A 12233-nucleotide genomic window follows, 5' to 3' on the forward strand; every position below is an offset into this window, starting at 1 on the left:
TAATCTCAAATACCTGTTTGCATCTTTCTAGGTATTTAGTAGGTGCTAATATTTTTTTCAGCCTTAAGTGCTATTATATGGTTTTCATCATTCCCTTGAAAATTCTGTATTAATCACTAAGTCTGGGCTCTTTAGGGATAAATTTTCTGTCATTTCCAAAGATTTCATCCTTAACTGACATCAAGATATCTGCCATTTCTATTAAAAAAAAAGTGTATGATTCAGCTATTTCTTTGATGCTTTGTTAACATTTTCTTGTCTGAGTTCATGTGAATGTCACCCATGGAAAGTTTCTTTATTTACTCTTAGATCATAATTGCTTCGCATACTTCATCTGGAGGTAAACCATTTTCAATTATATTCAGCAAATCCATTGATATGTACTTGTTACCAGTTATTATTGTTATTATTATTACTATAGCTTTTGTTATCTCTTCTTAAATGAAGCTCAGATAGAAATGGTCATGAGAAAAGTCACTAACCTATTATTCTAATTATATTTTAATATCTTACCAACTATTTTATACTAAATAGATAAGGCTTTATTTTTATTTGAGCAATATTATTAGAATATTAGCTCATCCATTGTACCTTTACTTACTGAAAACAGACTTGGTATAACTTGATTAGCAGACATGACAAAAAGAATGAAATGTAACTCTACCTAATCCTACAGAATTATGATCTCCTCTGCTAGGTCTCTATTTTCAAAGATTTTTGTTTGATGTAGCTTAGATATCATGAGCATTTGGTGTTGTGACAGTTATTAACAGTTTTTATAAACATTTTTATGGATCAATATTATATCTAGTTTATGAGCAACATTTTTGTCTGATTGTTATATAGTTCAGTATCATTTCTTCACTGAGCTTTCAAAGGATATTTTTAGGTCTATTTCTGGTTTGGGGGAGTTGTTATTTTCTTCCTCCTCCTCCTCCTCCTCTTCTTCTACTTCTTCTTCTTCTTCTTCTTCTTCTTCTTCTTCTTCTTCTTCTTCTTCTTCTCCTCCTCCTCCTCCTCCTCCTCCTGCTTCTTCTACTTCTTCTTCTTCTTCTTCTTCTTCTTCTTCTTCTTCTTCTTCTTCTTCTTCCTCTTCTTCTTCTCCTCCTCCTCCTCCTCCTCCTTATGCTCCTCCTTTTCTTCCTTTTCTTCTTCTTCCTCCTTCTACTTCAACTTCTTCCACTATTGTCTCTCTATTCTCCTCTTTTTCAATGGGGCTCATATAGAAATGGTTCTGGGACAAGTCATCCTGTTATTATTCTTTTATGTTTAATATTCTGTAAAATACTACACAAGTCAATAAAATAATTATTTTTCATACTTGAACAAGATATTAGGATATAAACTAATTCTCTGAAACTCACTAAAGGCAGCCACAGGACAAAAAGAATACACACACATATACATACATACATACATACATTTATATATATAATGTGTGTGTGTGTACATATATATATATATATATATGTACACACACATATACACATATACACTCACACATACACACACATGTACACACACACACACACACACACACACACACACACTTTGATCTTGTTTCCATTTCATTACCTCTGCTGGATATTTCTGCCTTGAACATATTTATTTAATTCCATGTAGCTTGGAGATGATAGCTATTTGACATGTTGATTTTTATTAAAAATCATTTCATTTAAGTATTTATGTAACATTGTTATATCTGGGCAATTGTGGGCAATAGTCTGATCTGTGGTAGTAGTCTAGTTATAGTATCATTTATTAGTTGAGTAATCAAGCATATTTTGAAGTCTGTATTTGTAGGATGGGGATTTCTCATCCACTGGTCCATGAAAGACAATAAGCTTTTGATGTTATTTATTTTAATGATTAGACCATGTCATGCTTGGTATTCAGTAGGGCCTGAATTTTTGTAGCCCTCAATGATGTGTTGCAAAATTTCTATCATTCTCTTACATAATTTCCATGGATCAATTAGTCCAAGTTTCTTAAGGATACATTTCTGTCATTTTTGGTGGTAATAAACACAAAATTGTCACCCAAAACTTTTTTTTCCACAAACAAATCCCCATGTTTCAGTTATTTGTCTATAGCCTACCTTCTGATATAGTTTTGGCTGAGTGCTTATAGATGTCACTCATGGAAGACTTGTTGAATTCTTCTTGGATTTTAGCTTTTGCATTGGTTCCATTCAGATATTCCACTTGTCAAATCTAAGAGATTAAATATGTTACTGCCATTTACTATTGCTTGATGATGTGATATCTGTACGGTACAAAAATAATTCAGTTGCTGTTAACATGCTGAGATTATGCTAAAATTTGTCCCAGGAAACTCTCTAAGACTGTAAATTTCAGAGCATTTGCCAATCTGCTTTTGTTATAGAGAGTCCCTTACAAGGAGCTCCCTACACTTATGAAATCATGAGGCAGGTAGACTATTATTATGATTTCTAGCATTGCTTATAATCCAGCTAAAGTACATGTAAAGATAAATAAAAGGGGCTGTGTGTGATACAATCACTTAATAATATGAATGATTTTATACGTGACCCATGCTCAATAAAAGAATCCTCAAATTATTTCAAAAGATCAGTTTTAGACATGACCAAAGACATTTAAAGTTCCTTCAGGTAGGGCTCATGTAACCAAAGAGTTAGAAAGATCATTTAATAAGGGCATTAGATGAAGATCAGGAGCATATGACTCCAAATCCAAAAGCCACTTCCTGTTGTTACAATTCTCTAGTTTTCTTGGAATTGAATTGAAATTGGACGTGAAGATTGAGAATGTCAAGAAAAGCAATGGAGGGCAGGCAGACATAAGTAATGTGCAGAAAATGTGTGCGAAGGGCTGTATGCATTTAACCTGGGGCTTATGCATTCAGAAAGATTCACATTTAAGCTATGGAGGAGTTAACAGCTTTCCAGGAGTTTTTGTCTTCCACAAAGACTAAAGAAATATCAAAAAGATATAAATACCATGGCAACATTTTTAAAATCCAGCTTTCTCCTAATATCCTACATACTTTCTTGCTGTTCCTTGCACGTGACACTGCATACCCACATTCTATGCATTTACATTAGTTGTCCCTCATGCTTGAAATGCTCTCCCTTTTCAACTCAGCTTTTTGGCTTCTTGGGACTCCTTCAAATCATGCTTCATGCAATAGAAGTTTTCTGGCTACCCTTCCCTCCAATGCTAGTGCTTTTCTCTAAGATTACCTAGCATTATCCTGTGTGTATATATTATGTATGAATGTATGTATGCATACATTATGTATATACATGGTGTATTATACATATATATATATATATATATATATATATATATATATATAATTATTTAGTCATTTCCGTTATGTCTGACTTGTAGTTACTACATTAGGGGTTTTCTAGGCAAAGATACTGAAGTGATTTACCATTTCCTTCCCCAGTTCATTTTACAGGTGAAGAAACTGAGTCAAACAGGGTAAATTGAGGATGTCAGGATAACTCATGAGAGAAGGGAGCAGCAGTCATTGCCAAAATAATGACAGGCAAGTGCTCCACACAATGTAATATTATATTATGGCAGCCATGCATAATCATACCTCCTGTTTTCTCTACCATGTTACTCTGGGCCTGAACAGTTACATAAAAAAAAAACCCAACAATGTCTGTGTGTGTTTGGGGATCATAAATGATATCTCAGGTATGGTGAAAGGGCCCATTTCTTCAAAGAAGTTGAAGATTTTGCATATGAAATACTATATATAAAGTCAGAGTTTTAGATGTTGATTAATTTTGACTAACTGTTTTTCTACTCTTTCTGATTTTTTGTTATAAGGGGCTGCTCTTTGGAAGGGAGAGGAGGAAGACATACATTGGGAAATGTAGGTGATGTGAAAACAAAAGATGTCAATAAAAATTTTATTTAAAAAAACAGGGTAAAATGACTTGCTTAGAGTCACATAGCTAGTAAGTGCTTGAGGCTGGATTCAAACTCAAATCTTCCTGACTTCAGTCACAGTATGCTATCCACTACACTCCCCAGTTGCCTATGTATGTGTGTGTGTGTGTGTGTGTGTGTGTATCTTGCATAAACACATTTATGTACATGTTGTCTCCTCTATTAGAATGTTAGTTTCTTGTGAGGAGGGACTGTGATTTGATTGACTACTTTAACAAGAAAATTGATTTCATTAACTGTTAATGTGGATGAAGATAGCATCATCCTATTTGCTAGACTAAGTAGATTAGTTTAAAGGATACGTGTGTGTGTGTGTGTGTGTGTGTGTGTGTGTGTGTATACACAGCCCTATATCTATTTTACCTTATAGGAAAGTAGGAGTGGAAAAGAATAAGAGAATGGGTGGGTTATACAATGGAGGACACATTGGGGGAGGGGTAGGCAGAGGCAAAACATTTTTGAGGAGGCAGAGGGTGAAAGAAGGGAAAAGAATAAATGAGGGGAATAGGATGGAGGGAAACTAGGTAGGTAGATAGATATACACCTTCTAACTAACCTAATTAAGGCATGAGAGAGAAATGTACTAGGAGAAAGAGAAAGGGAGAGATAGAATGGGGTAAATTATCTCACATAAAAGAGGCAAGAAAAAGTTTTTACACTGGAGAGGAAGAGTGGTATGGTGAGGGAGAGTGGGTGAACCTTAATCTTATCAGAATTGGCCCAAAGAGGGAATAACATACACACTCAATTAGAGTACAGAAATGTATCTTACCCTACAGGAAAGTAGTAGAAGGAAATAAGAGAAAGGTTCAGATGATAGAAGGGAGGATACATTGGGGGAGGGGGTAGGCAGAGGCAAAATATTTTTGAGGAGGGATAGGGTGAAAGGAGTGAATAGAATAAATGAGGAGGATAGGATGGAGGGAAATACAGTTAGCAATAGCAACTGTGAAAAATTTTTGAAGCAAGTTTCTCTGATGAAGGCCTCATTTCCCAAACATAGAGAACTGAGTCAAATTTATAAAAAAATAAGAGCTCTTCTCCAAATGAAAAATGATCAAAACATGCAAGCAGTTTTCAGGTGAAATAATCAAATTTATCTACAGCCATATGAAAAAAATATTCTAACTCACTATTGATTGGAGAAATGTAAATTAAAACAATTCTAAGGTATACCTCATACCTATTACACTGGCTAATAGGACAGAAAAGATAAATGACAAATGTTGGAGGGGATTTTTGGAAAAAAACAAGACATTTGTGAACTGATTTAACCATTCTGTAGAGCAATTTGGAACTATGTCCAAAGAGATTATAAAGCATGCATAACCTTTGACCTAGAAATACCACTATTAAATCTGCATCCCAAAAGTTATAAAAAACAAAATGAAAAAAAAAGACCTAAATATGTCCAAAATATTTATCGCAGCTCTTTCCTGGGGTAAAGAATTAGATATTTAGGAGATGCCCATCAATGGGAAAATGGTATGTGAAGTAGCATGTGATTATGATGGAATAGTATTTTGCTATAAGAAATGATGAGCAGGATGTTCTCAGAAAAACCTGGACAGACTTACATGAGCTGATGCAAAGTGAAATGTACTGTTTACAAAGTAACAGCAATATTGTAAGCTAATCAGCTGTGAATGACATAGCTATTCGCAACAATACAATGATTCAAGACAGCTCTGAAGGACTTATGAAAAAAATACTATCTGTTCCCAGACAAGAAGTGATGGTGTCTAAATACAGATTGAAGCATATTTTTTTAACTTTATTTTTCTTGAGGTTTTTTTTTTTTTGTCTATGCTTTCTTTCACAACATGGCTATTATGGAAATGTTTTGCATGGCTACACATGTATAACCTATATCAAATTGCTTGCCATATCAATGATGGGGCTTTGGGGAGGGAGTAAGGGAGATAATTTGGAACTCAAAGTTTTAAAAACAAATGTTAAAAATTGTTTTTACATGTAGCTGGGGGAAAAATAAAATACTAAATAAAACATAATGAAAGAAAAGTAAAGTGATGTTTGTGCTATCATTTCCAAAAATAATAAATGTTCATGCTATAGGTTCAACTCTGGGTAGTAAGTATCTTCACTAATAAACTTTACTGAATCAAAATCAATTCTATGAAGATATGTAGAAAAAAACATTTTGAGAAGAAAAAAATTCATTCACTAGAAATTTCAAGAAAATGAGATGCTGGAACTCCTGAGGCACATAATTCAGGATGGCTCATTGCAAGGCCATTTGACATAAGAAAATTAACAAGTTTGAAGTGTCAAATGCATCACTGGCTCCAGTCAAGTCAGAGATGAAAAAATAAAAGCCCTCAAAGCTTTTGTCCATCATATTACTCTTAGTAGAATAAAGATGTCAACATGTTACAAGGGAATTTAAAATAGAACAACAATAGTGATATACATTACTTGAACAATCATATTTACAATACTATTGGGCTGAAACATTGCTTTCTCTTTTGCCTTGACGTCCATAGCAATGACTTAACCCCATCTAAATGGCAATTGTAGTAGCTGTTCAACTCATAATTCAATCCATATCTCTGTATTTGATAAAGGGAGGAAAACAGAGACAGAGAAAATAAAGGAGATATTATATATTTTATTATTTTATCTATAGTTTTGGCATTTTTATTTATCTAAAAATTTAATAAGATTTAATAAGATGTCTAAACAATGAACTTTTAAAGATAATATTTAATTTTCCCCAATTATATATAAAACAATTTATAACATTTATTGGTTATTTTAAAGTTTTAAGTTCAAAATTATATCTGTCCTTCCTTTTCTTCCCTCCTTCCTGAGATAGTAAGCAATCTGATATAAGTTATACATTTACAATCATGTTAAGTATTTCCATAATAGTCATTTTGTCCCAGAAGACAAAAAAGAAAGAAAGAAAGTGAAAAACAGTATGCTTTAGTCTCTATTCAGACAACATCAATTCTTTCTCTGGAGACAGTATTTTTCATTGTTAGTCCTTTGGGATTTTCTTGGATCATTGTATTAATGATAGCTAAATCATTTACATTTGTTCATCATACAGTACCGCCCTTACTGTGTACAGTGTTCTGCTCACTTCACTTTGCATCAGTTCATGTAAGTCTTTGCAGGCTTTCCTGGAATCATCCTGCTCATCATTTCTTAGAGCACAATAATATTCCATTACAGATCTATCTATCTATCTATCTATCTATCTATCTATCTATCTATCTATATCACAACTAGTTCAGCCATTTCACAGTTGATGTGCATCCCTTCAATTCCCAATTTTTAGACATCACAAAAAGAGCTGTTATAAATACTTTTGTACAAAGAGTTTTTCCCCTTTTTATCTCTTTGGAATACAGACCTAGCAATGGTAGTACTGGATCAAAGGATATGCACAGTTTAATAGTCCTTTTGACATTGTCACAAATTGCTCTCCAGAATGGTTGCATTAGTTCAGAACTCCACCAACAGTGTATTAGTGTTCCAGTTATCCCACATTTATGATTTTCCTCTTCTGTCATATTAACCAATCAAATAGGAGTGAGTTGGTACCTCAGAGTTGTTTTAATTTGCATTTCTCTAATTAATGGGATTTAGAGCATTTAAAAATATGACTGATTACTTTGTCTGAAAACTACCTGTTCATATCCTTTGACCATTTATAAATTGATCAATGACTTGTATTCTTATAAATTTAACTCAGTTCTTTATACATTTGAGAAATGAGGCCTTTATAAGAGATATTTGCTATAAATCCACCCTCATTTTCTTTTTTCCTTCTAATTTTGGTGGCAATGGTTTTGTTTGTGGAAAAAAATTTAATTGTATATAATCAAAATTATCCATTTTACATTTTGTAATGCTCTTTACATCTTGTTTGGTCTTAAATTCTTCCCTTATCCATAGATCTCATAGTTAAACTATTCCATGCTCTCTTAATTTGCTTATGGTATCACCTTCTATGTATAAATCATGGATCCATTTTGAACTGATCTTGGTTTATGGCATAGATGTTAGGCTGTGCCTATTTACTACCATACTGTTTCCCCTTCAGTTTTTTAGTAAAATAATGAGTTTTTGTCCCAAAAACTTTTTGGTTTATTAAAGGCTATATTACTAGGTAACTTACTACAATGTATTATGTACCTAATCTATTCCGATGGTCCATCAATCTATTTCTTAGCCAGTATCAGATTGATAATTACCACTTTATAATATATTTTGAGACCTGATAGAGCAACAATGGGCATTTTAAAAATGAATCTTCTGCCATACCAAACCAATATGTCTACCAAGATGTTATAAATAGCAACCTTTAAAAATATTGCAAAATTTGAATAAGAAAATTTCAGCCTCCCATTCTGGAATAATGGGAGAGCAGCGTGGTATACTTGCAGGTATATAAAATCCCTATAGAATAATGATACCTAAAACCCTCATCCTAATTGCACCCTTAACTTGTTGTGTGATTTTGGGCAAGTTGTTTAACCTTTCTTGGCCTCAAAATATTTTTTTTAAATTGTATTAATTTATTTTGATTTATCAATAATCACTTCCATATGCTTTTGAGTTTAAAATTTTTCTCCCCCTTCCTCCCCACCACCCTCCCCAAAATGGCACACAATCTGATATAGGCTATACATTTACATTCCTATTAAAGATATTTTCATATTAGTGGTGTTGTAAGTAAAAATTAAAACCAATAGGAGGAACCATCAGAAAGAGGAAATAAATTTCAACAGAAGAGAAAAAATGCAATTCAACTTTCACAGTTCTTTCTTTGGATGTGGATAGCATTTTCCACCATGAGGCCTCTGGAGATGTCTTAGAACCTTGTATTGCTGGGAAGGGTTAAGTTTATCAATATTAGTCATGGCACAGCATGGCTGTTACTGTGTACAATGTTCTCTTGATTCTGCTCATTTCACTCAACATCAGACCATACAAGTCTTTCCAGGTTTTTCTGAAGTCAGCCTGTTCATCATTTCTTATAGCAAAATAGTATTCCATTACATTCATATACCACAACTTGTTCAGCCCTTCCCCAATTGATGGGCATCCTCTCAATTTCCAATTCTTTGCCACCACAAAAAGAGCTGCTATGAATGTTTTTGTACATGTGGGTCCTTTTCACAATTTGTATGATCTCTTTGGGATATAGCCATAGAAGTGCTATTGCTGGGTAAAAGGGTATGCACATTTTTATAGCCCTTTGGGCATAGTTCCAAATTGTTCTCCAAAATGGTGGAATCATTTCACAACTCCACCAACAATGCATTAGTGTTCCAAATTTCCCACATCTTCTCCAACATTTATCATTTTCCTGTTTTGTCATGTTGGCCAATCTGATAGGTGTGATGTGGTACCTCAGAGTTGTTTTGATTTGCATGTCTCTAATCAATAATGATTTAGAGCATTTTTCCCCATATCATTATAGATGGCTTTAATTTCTTCATCTGAGAACTGTGTGTTCAAATCCTTTGACCATTCATCAATTGGGGAATGGCTTGTATTCTTAAAAATTTGACTTAATTCTCTATATATTTTAGAAATGAGGCCCTTATCAGAGAGACTGCTTATAAAAATTCTTTCCTAATTTTTTTACCTTTCTTTGAATTTTAGTTGCATTGGTTTTGTTTTTGCAAAAACTTTTCATTTAATGTAATCAAAATAATCCATTTTGATTTTTATAATGTTTTCTATCTCTTGTTTGGTCATGAATTCTTCTGTTCTCCACAGACCTATTCCTTGCTCTCCCAGTTTGCTTATAGTATCAGCCTTTATATCTAAATTATGAACCAATTTTGACTTTATTTTGGTATATGGTGTGAGATTTTGGTCCAGGCCTAGTTTCTACCATACTATTTTCCAGTTTTCTCAGAAGTTTTTTTTCAAAGAGTGGGTTCTTATCCCAGAAGCTTAGGTCTTTGGGTTTATCAAATAATAGATTACTATAGTCACTGACTACTGTATCTTGCATGTTTAACCTATTCTACTGATCCACCACTCTATTCCTTTGCCAGTACCAAGCAGTTTTCATGATTGCTGCTTTATAATACAATTAAAGATCTGGAATTGCTAGGCCACCTTCCCCTGTTATTTCTTTTCATTAGTTCCCTTGATATCCTGAACCTTTTGTTCTTCCAAGTGAATCTTGTTATTATTTTTTCTAACTTTACAAAATAATTTTTTGGTAGTTTGATTGGTATGGCACCGAATAAGTAAATTACCTTAGGTAGAATTGTCATTTTTATATTATTAGCTTGTGGGCCTCAAAATAATTTTTAAAAGTTTATAAAAAGCAAAAAAGAAATGTATAATCACTGTCAGAACAAAGATTCCATTGGCCTATGATCATAGTGTCATCATAATACTCATAAGATTGTGTGGGAAGTTTGTCTGTTTAACTTTTATAACAGACTATTAAATAGTTCTAATCTTCTTCAGGATTTTTTAAAAACATGAAATCTAAGAAAACTCACAAAATTAGAGAGGAGATGACTGCCATGTTTGAATGCAGAATGGTACAGAGGAAAGAATACTGACTCTAGAATCAGAGGATCTGCATTCAAAGTCCATTTTTGAAGCTCACTAACTGTGATCTTTGACAAGTCCATTAATCTTGCTAGCCTTCAGCTTCCTAATTGGTAAACTGATGGTAAACTAAATTACCTCTCAGGTCTCTTCTATTTTAGATTTATAATGAGTGGTAGAATTATGGGAAGTGGGACAATGGAGGTAAGGAAATCCAGGAATCTCATCAATAGATCAATCAATACCAACCAATTATTTGGTGAGCTTCATTTATGTGAACAATATTGTACTGGATATTGTGAAAGATATATATCAAAATACAGTTCCTATCCTGAAAGCATTTCTATATTATATAGGTATAAATTGCCAATTCATGTGTAATTAACATTATTACAAAGCATAATAAAATGTTAAATTTCATAATACCAATTCTTGGCAGCCAATATTATTTTACATGACATGGAAAGCAAGAGAATATAAAAATTTTAAATCATTCTAGCAAATAGTGTTTGAGTCTAATGATTGAGATCTAGTTTTATGTAATAGCAACAAGGGTCTTTCCATGAAAGAATGATCTATAATTTTAAAAAAGTGGTATGTTTTGTCCAACAGGTCTCAATACATAAAGAAAACCTCATCTCAAATGTACGTAATGTATAGATTATTGACTCAGGTTTTAGTTTATCACTCAGGTTTAGCAAGAAGGACACATTAAATGGATTTCCCTAATGAAGAATTTTAGAATAACAATATCACAGATTTTCAGAATTTTAAAAAGTTATGAAGACTGTGAATACAGTCAAATGGGAATAACAGATTAAGATGTTCTTTTTAGGGCAATAATAGAGTTAATTACAATTCTAGAACTAAAGAAGAAGAGGAGGGAGGCAGTTATAATAGAGATCATATACAATATATAGCATTATATAGTAATATTCTTAGGGACAAAAGTTGAATATTATCATGGCAGAAGTTGTAGGAAAAGACTATTGAAGACCTGTCCAAAGACATTGGAAGATACATTACTATTTGGCTAGTATTTAAAGGAAAAAAATGAATATCATATAACCTGAAACAATATGAAAAGAAATATAAAGTATGGAATCCAGTAGACAACAATATGTCAGAAATGTTTTGCCATTAATCACCAAATAGAAATTGAAATCCAAAATGCTAAGACAATGCAAGGAGTTCTATAAGTACAGAGACAAAAACAAGTAATTCAAATGCAATCAAAAACTGTAATTTAGAAAATTGAAAAACAAAGAAATTAGACAAAAGAGAGAATTCCTGAAGAAAGAAGAGGTGGAAAATTTATGGGTGATTTTATCATTGAAATAATTCCAACATAATAAAAGCACAAGATGGATCAAAAGCTAAACAGGAACTTTTTGTACTACTAATATAATGAACAACTGAAACTCTAACTTCTCTGCAAAACTGGAAAATAACAATTCAGCACAAGCTCACAGTGGTGCACGTATTACAAACTGGCCTGTTTTCCCAGGCCCCTCTCTGATTCAAACCTGATCTGATGTTTTTAAAGAGAAGACATCACATTTGTTACAAAAAGATTAGCAACCTCTGCAAATGTAGACTAAAATATGTTTATGTATAGTCTTCATTGCTTATATGACCCTAAAAATACTTACCAGAAAACAATATATTGGCTCAGGAGAAAATAAAGTATTCTAAAATGTCCCAGGAGGCATAAGGAGAAAGACATTACTG

Source organism: Phascolarctos cinereus, unplaced genomic scaffold, assembly GCF_003287225.1.
Source record: "Phascolarctos cinereus isolate Bilbo 61053 unplaced genomic scaffold, phaCin_HiC Scaffold_2;HRSCAF=192, whole genome shotgun sequence".
In the NCBI taxonomy this organism is placed as follows: domain Eukaryota; kingdom Metazoa; phylum Chordata; class Mammalia; order Diprotodontia; family Phascolarctidae; genus Phascolarctos; species Phascolarctos cinereus.